The following is a 13,230-nucleotide window of genomic DNA, read 5'->3' on the forward strand; positions in this document are numbered from 1 at the left end:
CTGCGAGAGGAAATGAAAGGTACACAATACAGTGATGCATATTACAGCCAATACAAGCCAGTATTACTGACAGAGAAAATTAAAGGCATATTACCGACGCGCACGCCTGTATTACCGCCAGAGAAAATTAAAGGTATATTACGGACTTACAAGCCAGCGGACATACAAGACAGTATTACTGTCACAGAAAATTAAAGACACACAATACACGGCGGCAGCCCACGAAGAACGGTCAGCTCAGCAAGTAAACATCAACAAAAGAAAGGCTGAAAGAAAGAAAAATACGACCAACAAAAAGAATAAGGTCAAAGTCCCTTGCCATTTAATATAGACTGTTCCTACTAATGTTTATGCACTACTGTTCTAGCGCCCATTATTGTAACGGGCTTAATGACTAGTATATTGAATAATTATCATAAAAGTAAAGTTGAATAAACCAGACTCTGCAGCTACATGAATTAAAAGGTAAAGTATCACTTCCGGTTAACGGTAGAAATAGAAATCTACATTTTGTACCTAATACAAAATTCTGTTGACCTAAGCGAAATCATACTCAAGTTATCGTATTTACATACACACACACAGACACACACACAGACACACAGGATTCCAATACGTTCCCTATACTTCGTATACGAGAAAGTCAGGCTGGTCTAAAACTTTGAGATTCATCAAAATCTCAACATCGAATCTTTGGACAATTACAATACTTTCCTTATACTTCGTATACAAGAAAGTAAAAAGCCAAAGTTTTTCTGACCATTCCTAATATAAATAAGGGCCCTAACTACCTGTGGGGGTGGCTGCTGCACTTATCCATACCATTAAGCAAAACACTGCCCTCCTATTGACTTCCCATGCCATTCTCTCAAACACAATGGCCCCTCTCCTTCCTGCCAAGTAACCTATTCAGTGTGTTTACATGCACTTCAATAACCTGGTTGTACACAGAAGCTTCTTTTCTAAATTGCCATGTAAAACCTTATTCTGGTTAGAGAAATAGGGTTATTGGTCTCTGAGATGATTGGTTAACACACATAGATTTCTCTGTGAGTAACTTGGGTATTTGGCCCTCAACCAGGCTACAGTTATGGATTTCGTAGTTTGCACATGTCTGTTGCACTCTTTTCGCCTGGTCATGTCTTAGCTTCTCAAACTCTTTCTGCAGCCACAAGTAGAAGCGTCCACAAGACCAATTTTCTAAGCCAAATACTAGGCTAATTGCATCATTTCTTCTTCTGGCTGAAAAAATCTTTCTAAACATTTCAGAAAGCACTAAATTCATTTTCATGAGCTGAACATAAAGTGCTAGGCTTAGCTGCACAATCTGCAGAGCAGTAGGGTAACTTGTAAAAGTAACATGTGTTACATAGTCCGATTACTTTATAAATTAACAGGTAACCTAATGCAATACTTATTTTACTGTAATAAAAATAAACTGTTACACATGTTATTATTTTGCCGGCAGCACTGGGTGTAAGGCAAGAGACATACGTACTGGTGCACCACTCCGTTGAAGGGCTCAAATGCACCATCATGTGAAAAAGAGTGTGCTCTGTGCAATCCTTGTAACAGAAACATATTAACAAAGTGTCCGGTTAGTTTGCATCCAGCTATTTTTTATAAATATGTTGAAACAGTGCGATCAGGTAACACAGTGGCCAGCGTTAATAACGCAATTTAATTGGTGGCTCAGGTCGAGGATATAAAAGGGGGATAATTGTTATTTAGTTCACAGAACATGAAGAAATGCATGCAGGTGCCATGCTTGTTTTCAGATTCACAGTGGCTGATCATGATGTTTAACTTTTTTTTTGCACAGTTTTTGCTGAAGGAGAACTGCAGAAGCATACTTGTGCATGTATTTCTGCTTTAACCGAGTTTAGCCTTATCCCAGTTTTGTGTGTGCATATCAACACACTGATTATCTCTACTCCAAACCCTACTCTCGTTAAGCCTGTGGTGAGCAGGTCCTATTAAGTCCTAGCCGCTTTATCATGAAAGCTCGCCAAACCTTAACCCCGCTGCCCCCTCCCCTACCCCCCGCATTACGCTTGCGATGTGAAGAGGGGGGGCTGAGCGCACCCCAGGAAATGCAGTCGCTCCTCTGAAACCCTCTCTTAAATGGTGATACAAAGGGAAACAAATACAGTTTTTTTTTTAACCTCCTCTTTGCTCGATCAGCTGCTGGCTTGCTGCTGATGTTGTGCCACTTGATCTGCATCTCAAACATTTAAAAACCTGCACGGCAGCTGTCCTTTTGTCTCACTGCCTTGTCTCTCTTCTCCCTCAGACATCCTCTGCTCCTCTTGGGGGTCCCGCTCCCGAGGCGCGCCCCTATGAAGAGGAAGATTTTCTATTCTTTTAATTGACAGATGGAATTTTCTCTTCCTGGCAACACAAATTAGATGTCTTAAAGTTTAAATCCGAACAATATATTTGATCTCTTTTTGCTGTTCCTTTATTTCACCGAATAATAATTTCCGTTTGTTTGCGCTAATGCGATCTTTACTATCATTTTTTGAGACTTTCGAATTTTCCTACTTCCGTTCTCTCTAACCTGCTCTGCATGTGTATCGCAACAACATTTTTTAAATTTTTTACGACGTTGTAGTTTGTCATCTACTCTTTGTCTTTTATTTCCAGCCCCGGGCGTGGTTAAATCTCTTGGCACAAAGTCTCATCTCGCGGGACGTGAAAGTGTCTTTTGGATGAAAATCATCTTTCCATTAACTTGATATCTTTTCTAGCACAAGTTAACATTGTCCCCCCCATCCAGAATGTCACCAAATCACCATAACTTGGTCCCTGACTGCAGCAGCCTTTGCATAGACTAAGATGCAGTCTTGGTCTTTATCCTGAGGTGAAATATAGTTGTGTGGTAAGCACGACATTAAGAAAGGCAAGACATGATTAAGACAGACTGCGCATCCCATTTTAACTCATATTACTGCCTGCCTGAACACATGCATTAAATTTTTCTTTGACAAAAAGTCTCCAAATGCAAGTCTCTTGTATGCAATTAAACCTGCCCTTAAGATTGGCTAAATAAAAATGAATCAGACAATTAATCAATGGTGCTGCTACATCTCTCTAGCAAAGTATTTCATTTCACTGGCACCAGATTGATGCCCATGCTTGGAAGCGGAGATTTCTTTGGCAGTCTCTTTCACAGGTAGCACTCCATCAGAGGCTGTAACGCACCTTGTTTTAGTATCACTTCATTAAAACGCACTTAGGGTTTTCGGAATCTTTATGTTTTTGTTAAGTTTTCTTTCAGATTGTAATCTATACATATAAAAGGCCTCACTGACTCATCACTATTTCTCCCATTTTCCATATAGGTGGGAAGCTGAAATTTTGTGTGCTCATTCCTTGCAGTGTACTTACAAAAGTTAGGTTTCATGTCCTATTGCAAAAACCAAGGGTGTACCCCCTAAACTGTATATATAGATAAGGAAAACCACTCCTCACTATTTCTGCGACTTCCAATATACAGTACATAGGAAGCTCAAATTTCTCATGCTCATCCTTTACACTGTACTTACAAACTTTTAGTATGTTTCATTTCGCGCCGTGCCTTATAACGAACTTTCGAAAATAACGTCTTCTTTTTGGCGGTTCTCACCATTATGCCGTAAGAAATTTTTGAAATTAACCTCTCCTTTTGGTGGTTTCATTCCTTATTTCCGTTAACAGAGGATTTATTTTATGGCAGAGATGCACAAGGGCCTCCCCAGGTCCCACTTACTTTTTCCTCACAGCTGTTGTCCACACACCTACCACATGGTTGGCTCCCTGCCTATATACATTAACGACATCCTGCACTCATGGGCCTCCTCACTCGCTTCCTTACTTTCCTGAGCTGTTCGTCATGCTCACTGCTCCCTTCTTCTTTACTCCACTGCTTCAAGGGTAGAAGGACTACTCATTCTTCTTTAAGGTTACTTCTAAACCTCACCCATACTGATTCCAATTCAAACGCCTCCAATTTCCAGTAAGGGTCTGTTTCGCTATGACAATAGATAAGTCACAGGGCCAGACTCTAAAAAAGGTTGGCATTGACTTGACACAAAATTGCTTCTCACATGGCCAACTGTACGTTGCATGCTCAAGAGTAAGCTCAGCAGACAGCTTGGTCATTTTACAGCCCGAGAGCAGAACTGCAAACATCACTTACAAAGAGATCCTTACATCCTAAAAATGTGCATTTCTTATACACAACAGCGCAAGTATTTTTCTAGTGTTTCATAAAGGGAACTGGAGTAAATTAATGAGGCAACAATTATGTTTCTTGTTTTCTGTGTTTCTTGAGCAAAACATCTATGTTAATTGGATAAGGGTGGACCTAAGTTGGAGCTAACTGACTCCACAATGTGGGTTAACTGCAATTAAATGCTGAGAAGAGCAGTATGGATAGAAATGATGACAATCACGGCAAAGGCAAAGCCTTAAAATTGGGATTGTTTACTTTATATCAAGAACTAAATTCAAAGTAGCAATTATAGGAAACATATGGAGTAAGGACCTATTGGGTGTGTGTTGACAGCTATTGGGTGTTTATTTTATAATGCATGCATACAGATATTCCTAACACTTTGAATGTGAGGTATGAGATAACTCGTATCTCATTGAGTCTATCGAAACGCGACATACGAGAGAACTCTTACCTCAGTACCCAGTCTCGTTTTAGAGCTTTCCTGCTGCATTTCAGTTATAGTGCTGCCATCTAGTGGCTATCCATAGACTTTTATTTTGACGACAACAGCTTGTAGAAAATAGTACCATAAATACAGTCTGTAGTTATGTGTTCACAAAAAAGCATATAAATCTGCAGAAGTTTTGAAATGACTAAACTAGTTGCAAGATGAATATTCTGATGATAATGACAGTGACATCAATTGGATGATTTGGAACCTCTAGGCTCTGGTACTGATGCAGATCGCTGCCCTGGAGATGTTTTCTCATCATAAGGTGTCACAACTGTCATGTCACGACTCTCAGGATAGCACTACATGGACATTCTGCTACCCACTGAGTGCAAACAGTCACCAACTAACAAATGTGTTATGTGCAACAAGCGTGGACAGTGCAAAATAAAGTGCATCACATGCGCTTGTAAGCCTGCTGTCTGCATGGTGCCATGCTTCAAGCTTCAGATGGAGACTTTTAGTCATGTTGTTGGTCAACATAAAGTAATTAACAGTTTCTTGACATTTTTAACTTTTTTTTTGGTTTTCTGATACATTTCATTAAATTGTGTTCAATGTTTGATTGAGTTGATTATTTGTCATATATACAGTTAGGTCCATAAATATTTGGACAGAGACAACTTTTTTCTAATTTTGGTTCTGTACATTACCACAATGAATTTTAAATGAAACAACTCAGATGCAGTTGAAGTGCAGACTTTCAGCTTTAATTTAGTGGGGTGAACAAAACGATTGCATAAAAATGTGAGGCAACTAAAGCATTTTTTTAACACAATCCCTTCATTTCAGGGGCTCAAAAGTAATTGGACAATTGACTCAAAGGCAATTTCATGGGCAGGTGTGGGCAAGTCCGTCGTTATGTCATTATCAATTAAGCAGATAAAAGGCCTGGAGTTGATTTGAGGTGTGGTGCTTGCATGTGGAAGATTTTGCTGTGAACAGACAACATGCGGTTAAAGGAGCTCTCCATGCAGGTAAAAGAAGCCATCCTTAAGCTGAGAAAACAGAAAAAAACCCATCCAAGTAATTGCTACAATATTACGAGTGACAAAAATCTACAGTTTGGTACATCCTGAGAAAGAAAGCAAGCACTGGTGAACTCAGCAACGCAAAAAGACCTGGAAGTCCATGGAAGACAACAGTGGTGGATGATCGCAGAATCATTTCCATGGTGAAGAGAAACCCCTTCACAACAGCCAACCAAGTGAACAACACTCTCCAGGGGGTAGGCGTATTGATATCCAAGTCTACCATAAAGAGAAGACTGCATGAAAGTAAATACAGAGGGTGCACTGCAATGTGCAAGCCACTCATAAGCCTCAAGAATAGAAAGGCTAGATTGGACTTTGCTAAAGAACATCTAAAAAAGCCAGCACAGTTCAGGAAAAACATTCTTTGGACAGATGAAACCAAGATCAACCTCTACCAGAATGATGGCAAGAAAAAAGTATGGAGAAGGCATGGAACAGCTCATTATCTAAAGCATACCACATCATCTGTAAAACACGGTGGAGGCAGTGTGATGGCTTGGGCGTGCATGGCTGCCAGTGGCACTGGGACACTAGTGTTTATTGATGATGTGACACAGGACAGAAGTAGCCGAATGAATTCTGAGGTGTTCAGAGACATACTGTCTGCTCAAATCCAGCTAAATGCAGTCAAATTGATTCATGATACAGATGGACAATGACCCAAAACATACAGCCAAAGCAACCCAAGAGTTTATGAAAGCAAAAAAGTGGGAAATTCTTGAATGGCCAAGTCAGTCACCTGATCTTAACCCAATTGAGCATGCATTTCACTTGTTGAAGACTAAACTTCAGACAAAAAGGCCCACAAACAAACAGCAACTGAAAGCCGCTGCAGTAAAGGCCTGGCAGAGCATTAAAAAGGAGGAAACCCAGCATCTGGTGATGTCCAGGAGTTCAAGACTTCAGGCTGTCATTGCCAGCAAAGGGTTTTCAACCAAGTATTAGAAATGAACATTTTATTTCCAGTTATTTAATTTGTCCAATTACTTTTGAGCCCCTGAAATGAAGGGATTGTGTTAATAAAATGCTTTAGTTGCCTCACATTTTTATGCAATCGTTTTGTTCACCCCACTGAATTAAAGCTGAAAGTCTGCACTTCAACTGCATCTGAGTTGTTTCATTTAAAATTCATTGTGGTAATGAACAGAACTAAAATGAGAAAAAAGTTGTCTCTGTCCAAATATTTATGGACCTAACTGTACATAGACCTATACAGCAGCATCCTGGTAATACAGTGGTGTGAAAAACTATTTGCCCCCTTCCTGATTTCTTATTCTTTTGCATGTTTGTCACACAAAATGTTTCTGATCATCAAACACATTTAACCATTAGTCAAATATAACACAAGTAAACACAAAATGCAGTTTGTAAATGGTGGTTTTTATTATTTAGGGAGAAAAAAAAATCCAAACCTACATGGCCCTGTGTGAAAAAGTAATTGCCCCCTGAACCTAATAACTGGTTGGGCCACCCTTAGCAGCAATAACTGCAATCAAGCGTTTGCGATAACTTGCAGTGAGTCTATTACAGCGCTCTGGAGGAATTTTGGCCCAATCATCTTTGCAAAATTGTTGTAATTCAGCTTTATTTGAGGGTTTTCTAGCATGAACCGCCTTTTTAAGGTCATGCCATAGCATCTCAATTGGATTCAGGTCAGGACTTTGACTAGGCCACTCCAAAGTCTTCATTTTGTTTTTCTTCAGCCATTCAGAGGTGGATTTGCTGGTGTGTTTTGGGTCATTGTCCTGTTGCAGCACCCAAGATCGCTTCAGCTTGAGTTGACGAACAGATGGCCGGACATTCTCCTTCAGGATTTTTTGGTAGACAGTAGAATTCATGGTTCCATCTATCACAGCAAGCCTTCCAGGTCCTGAAGCAGCAAAACAACCCCAGACCATCACACTACCACCACCATATTTCACTGTTGGTATGATGTTCTTTTTCTGAAATGCTGTGTTCCTTTTACGCCAGATGTAACGGGACATTTGCCTTCCAAAAAGTTCAACTTTTGTCTCATCAGTCCACAAGGTATTTTCCCAAAAGTCTTGGCAATCATTGAGATGTTTCTTAGCAAAATTGAGACGAGCCCTAATGTTCTTTTTGCTTAACAGTGGTTTGCGTCTTGGAAATCTGCCATGCAGGCCGTTTTTGCCCAGTCTCTTTCTTATGTTGGAGTCGTGAACACTGACCTTAATTGAGGCAAGTGAGGCCTGCAGTTCTTTAGACGTTGTCCTGGGGTCTTTTGTGACCTCTCGGATGAGTCGTCTCTGCGCTCTTGGGTAATTTTGGTCGGCCAGCCACTCCTGGGAAGGTTCACCACTGTTCCATGTTTTTGCCATTTGTGGATAATGGCTCTCACTGTGGTTCGCTGGAGTCCCAAAGCTTTAGAAATGGCTTTATAACCTTTACCAGACTGATAGATCTCAATTACTTCTGTTCTCATTTGTTCTTGAATTTCTTTGGATCTTGGCATGATGTCTAGCTTTTGAGGTGCTTTTGGTCTACTTCTCTGTGTCAGGCAGCTCCTATTTAAGTGATTTCTTGATTGAAACAGGTGTGGCAGTAATCAGGCCTGGGGGTGGCTACGGAAATTGAACTCAGGTGTGATACACCACAGTTAGGTTATTTTTTAACAAGGGGGCAATTACTTTTTCACACAGGGCCATGTAGGTTTGGATTTTTTTTCTCCCTAAATAATAAAAACCATCATTTAAAAACTGCATTTTGTGTTTACTTGTGTTATATTTGACTAATGGTTAAATGTGTTTGATGATCAGAAACATTTTGTGTGACAAACATGCAAAAGAATAAGAAATCAGGAAGGGGGCAAATAGTTTTTCACACCACTGTAAATGGTCCAGCAGACAATGTGCAAAACTCACTTCATTCAGTTCAGGGTTGCAGGGGGACAGGAGGGTCTGGAATACAAGGCAGGAAATAATCCTGGACAGGATGTAGGGCACAACTTTTTCATGGAATTGAAAGGTATTTTAACTCTAAAAGGTTGTTTTTTATTGGTCTATATACCCTAGCAAAAGCCAGGAACCTGGTCCTGCCAGAATCACAGAACATGACCTGATCCCAGTTCACTACCTCTGATGGGATTTCACTGGAATGAGCACAACTCTTTATATTGCTGAACATCTTAACACTTCTGATATGGGTTAGCGTGTTAGTGTCAGTAAACAACAAGGCTGTTTCAGTGGGATTAAACCCAAACTTTGGAGACAATGAATATGTGGGCAAATGAGTAATTAGAATGGAAGTACAGGGGATGAGAAAGTAAGGGAGGATGAGGGAGAGATGGTTGGATAAAGTAAATGAAGATTTGAAAGAAAAGGGTCTGACTGGGAAAGAAGGTACAGGAATCAAGATGTAAGGAGAAGGTTGATCAGGCACATCGAAACCCACATAGAAGAAGAAAAAGATACAGACTTCTAAAAATTCATTCATTATTAAATTAAAGTTCGTTTGGTGTCAATGAGATAACCTGGCAAAGGAGAAGCGAAAAACAAAACAAAACAAAAAAAATCCAGTGGACTCAGATCTTGAAGAAAGTGAATGTGAGATGCCTGTAATCTTGAGGAAAAGGACAAGTCAAATGGCCACTCATCCGTTCCCTAGGCAGTCTACAAAGAATGATCGTGAAGGGTGGGGTCTATAATTGTTTTAGAATTACATTGTGTTCTTATGCTTTTGTCTCTGACTGCTGATGCCGTTTTCCTGCCATCACCTGCACAGTTTCTTTACAAGGCTATTTATTTGTACATGTAACTGTTTAAGAAGAAGAATAATTGAGCATAAATGAAGCCCACTCAGAATAGGAAATTTAACAGAGAAAGCAGGTATATGTCCTAAAATATTATAAATCTTGTTTTTTCCAATGTTTAGCCCTGAAAGAGGAGGAGAAGGCAGAGGATAATTTGACATTTTTCCCTCCCTGTTGATTGTTGAACTTGTGAGTGAGTGAGTGAGAATGTCATTGTACTGTGCCCACTGTACATAATAATATGCATGAAGCTGAACTTGATTGGCCACAGTTCACAGCCTAAAGCGAGATGCAGGCACTTCTAGTCTGTGGGCCAGATTGTTCAAGTTCACCTAAGGGTTCTTATTTTTTATCAAACTATTCCTAGAATAAGAAACTAGCTGTTGCTGTTATTGGGTCAATTATATAAATGTGTAGCACTGCCACGTAAGTTATCCTTTTCTGTGGAAATCACCACAATGTTTACTGGATTATAGTAAATTAGTTTGTTAATTCTTTAATTTCTTTCCATTTTATTGTTTTATTAATATTAAATATAATATTTAATATTTAAATATACATATTATTTTTATGATAATTTATACAGGGCATAATGCTGTATTGCTGCTAACCTTGTTGTTTACTTTGTGTATTAATAGACTGACATTTTGCAAAAAAGTCAAAAAAGTTTCCCACAGAAATTTAACTTACTATTAATATCTTTCTAACATCCCTCAGTGTTATTTCCTTAAATGTTTTTTCCAAATATTATACAGTATGCTGTAATTTCTTACCTAGAAAATGATTGGATCATGTAAAATGTGAAATTATCTTTATCCTACGTGCTGCATGCCTGTTTTTGGTTGGTAGTTCCATTGGCCCTGCAGTGTTCTAGATAGATAGATAGATAGATAGATAGATAGATAGATAGATAGATAGATAGATAGATAGATAGATAGATAGATAGATAGATAGATAGATAGATAGATAGATAGATAGATAGATAGATAGATAGATAGATAGATACTTTATTAATCCCAAGGGGAAATTCACATACTCCAGCAGCAGCATACTGATAAAGAACAATATTAAATTAAAGAGTGATAACAATGCAGGTATACAGACAGACAATAACTTTGTATAATGTTAACGTTTACACCCCCGGGTGGATTTGAAGAGTCGCATAGTGTGGGGGAGGAATGAACTCCTCAGTCTGTCAGTGGAGCAGTTCTTGGTTTACCCTTTGATGTGTGCATTTGCAACTTGAACTTTGCACTTTAGTGATTGGACTTGAAGACTACAGCTCCTTATTTTTGGCATAAATATGACTGATTTTTCTTTAATTCTTTTAATCACACTTCCGATTTGAGCCTTTTTCAGTCAAGGCCATGCAGCACAAGTCAGTACAGATGTCTAGTACCATTTACTCACTTAAAGAAAGCCACAGGAATTAAAAAGAAAAAAAAAAGAAAGAAAAAATATCACAGATGCATTGGGTTGAAGATATTCCAGTGATCAGTAAGCAACTGATCAGCATCTTAATCTTCAGCTACCACTGTGGAGGACTGCCTGACTGTACTCAATTTGAGAAAGTTGCCACATGCCTTACATGTTGTAGTCAAAGGTTTGAAGTGTACCGCAGCGATCTATGTGGTTTATCCAATAGTACATGATTTTACTCAAAGCTAAGGCCATGAACGGACACAGCTGAAAATATCTAAACTGTGTAAACCAGCTGACAGGGAAAAAACATTACAGCCATGTAAGCAACCTGGCAGGGAGACGGGAAGAGACAAGTGGACACAACCCAGGCAGGCTTCCTGTTTGGTGATGATCAATATATGGCCAGGGACCACTGTCTGCTATTTAGAGTGCTCCTGTGAATGAATCCCATGCTTGTCAAATGCATGTTTTTATTTTTGAACCTGAAAAAGTATAAAGCTCGGGTAACTGCACTGAGCATTAGAGCTCACCTACCGACAGATGGAAGCCATCGCTCTTGCCCATACCTGGGAAACAAGCCAGCCACACTCTCTCTCGAAGCAGGCCGGAGTCGACTGTAGGAAATCCACAACTGCACACTTTTGCCAATAGCTCTCCTTCAAATATTGCATTATTGTGATTGTCCAGCCAATATTAAAAGAAGTGTGTTTTTTCTTTAGTGTTATTTTTTTCTTTCTTCATCTTAGAATCACCTCTATACAACTAGGGAATTTTATCATATTTTATTTTATAGTATAGATATAAATATACAGGCTTTTTAGTAAAAGCTGCAATCTCTAAGGAACACCTTTCCAGGTAGCATTCACCCTCTTCTAGATGATCCTTGAAGCCAGCCTTATGATGACCCTGTTTCTAAATGCATAGACCTGATGCATAAAGAACAGGTGTAGTAAGTAGCAAATCATTTTTTTCAATTCTTTGCCGGCCTCGCACAGTCCACCAAACGCCTACCCGCACAGCAGTTAATGCTGTTTCTTGACAGCTCCGGTGTCTTGTGTTCGACTGGTACAATGTTTGTGGACTGCGTGGTCTTTCCATGTTATTGTAACTTGTTCTTTTTTTCACCCTAAAGCTGTGCGATTTTACATTGAAGGACTGTGGTGTTTCACCCCATAAGGGCACTAGGACACTACACTACCAGTTTTTAGCAGCAAAAAGTAAGAGTAATACAGTGCATCCGGAAAGTATTCACAGCACATCACTTTTTCCACATTTTGTTATGTTACAGCCTTATTCCAAAATGGATTAAATTCAATTTTTTCCTCAGAATTCTACACACAACACCCCATAATGACAACGTGAAAAAAGTTTACTTGAGGTTTTTGCAAATTTATTAAAAATAAACAAACTGAGAAATCCCATGTCCATAAGTATTCACAGCCTTTGCCATGAAGCTCAAAATTGAGCTCAGGTGCATCCTGTTTCCCCTGATCATCCTTGAGATGTTTCTGCAGCTTAATTGGAGTCCACCTGTGGTAAATTCAGTTGATTGGACATGATTTGGAAAGGCACACACCTGTCTATATAAGGTCCCACAGTTGACAGTTCATGTCATAGCACAAACCAAGCATGAAGTCAAAGGAATTGTCTGTAGACCTCCGAGACAGGATTGTCTCGAGGCACAAATCTGGGGAAGGTTACAGAAAACTTTCTCCTGCTTTGAAGGTCCCAATGAGCACAGTGGCTCCCATCATCTGTAAGTGGAAGAAGTTTCGAAACCACCAGGACTCTTCCTAGAGCTGGCCAGCCATCTAAACTGAGTGATCGGGGGAGAAGGGCCTTAGTTAGGGAGGTGACCAAGAACCCGATGGCCACTCTGTCAGAGCTCCAGAGGTCCTCTGTGGAGAGAGGAGAACCTTCCAGAAGGATAACCATCTCTGCAGCTATCCACCAGTCAGGCCTGTATGTTAGAGTGGACAGACAGAAGCCACTCCTTAGTAAAAGGCACATGGCAGCCCACCTGGAGTTTGCCAAAAGGCACCTGAAGGACTCTCAGACCACGAGAAAGAAAATTCTCTGGTCTGATGAGACAAAGATTGAACTCTTTGGTGTGAATGCCAGGCATCACATTTGGAGGAAACCAGGCACCGCTCATCACCAGCCGATACCATCCCTACAGTGAAGCATGGTGGTGGCAGCATCATGCTGTGGGGATGTTTTTCAGCGGCAGGAACTGGGAGACAAGTCAGGATAAAGGGAAAGATGACTGCAGCAATGTACAGAGACATCCTGGATG

The 13,230-nt window shown here is 39.9% G+C and overlaps 1 protein-coding gene across 1 annotated transcript in view; it reads left to right on the forward strand.

Moving 5' to 3' along the window:
* The window catches only part of cpne9 (copine family member IX), a 737,722-nt gene that overhangs the window by 590,934 nt on the left and 133,558 nt on the right, over window positions 1-13,230 (forward strand). The gene's annotated exons all lie outside the window — the stretch shown is intronic.

The sequence above is a fragment of the Erpetoichthys calabaricus genome, chromosome 18 (assembly GCF_900747795.2).
Source record: "Erpetoichthys calabaricus chromosome 18, fErpCal1.3, whole genome shotgun sequence".
In the NCBI taxonomy this organism is placed as follows: Eukaryota; Metazoa; Chordata; class Cladistia; order Polypteriformes; family Polypteridae; genus Erpetoichthys; species Erpetoichthys calabaricus.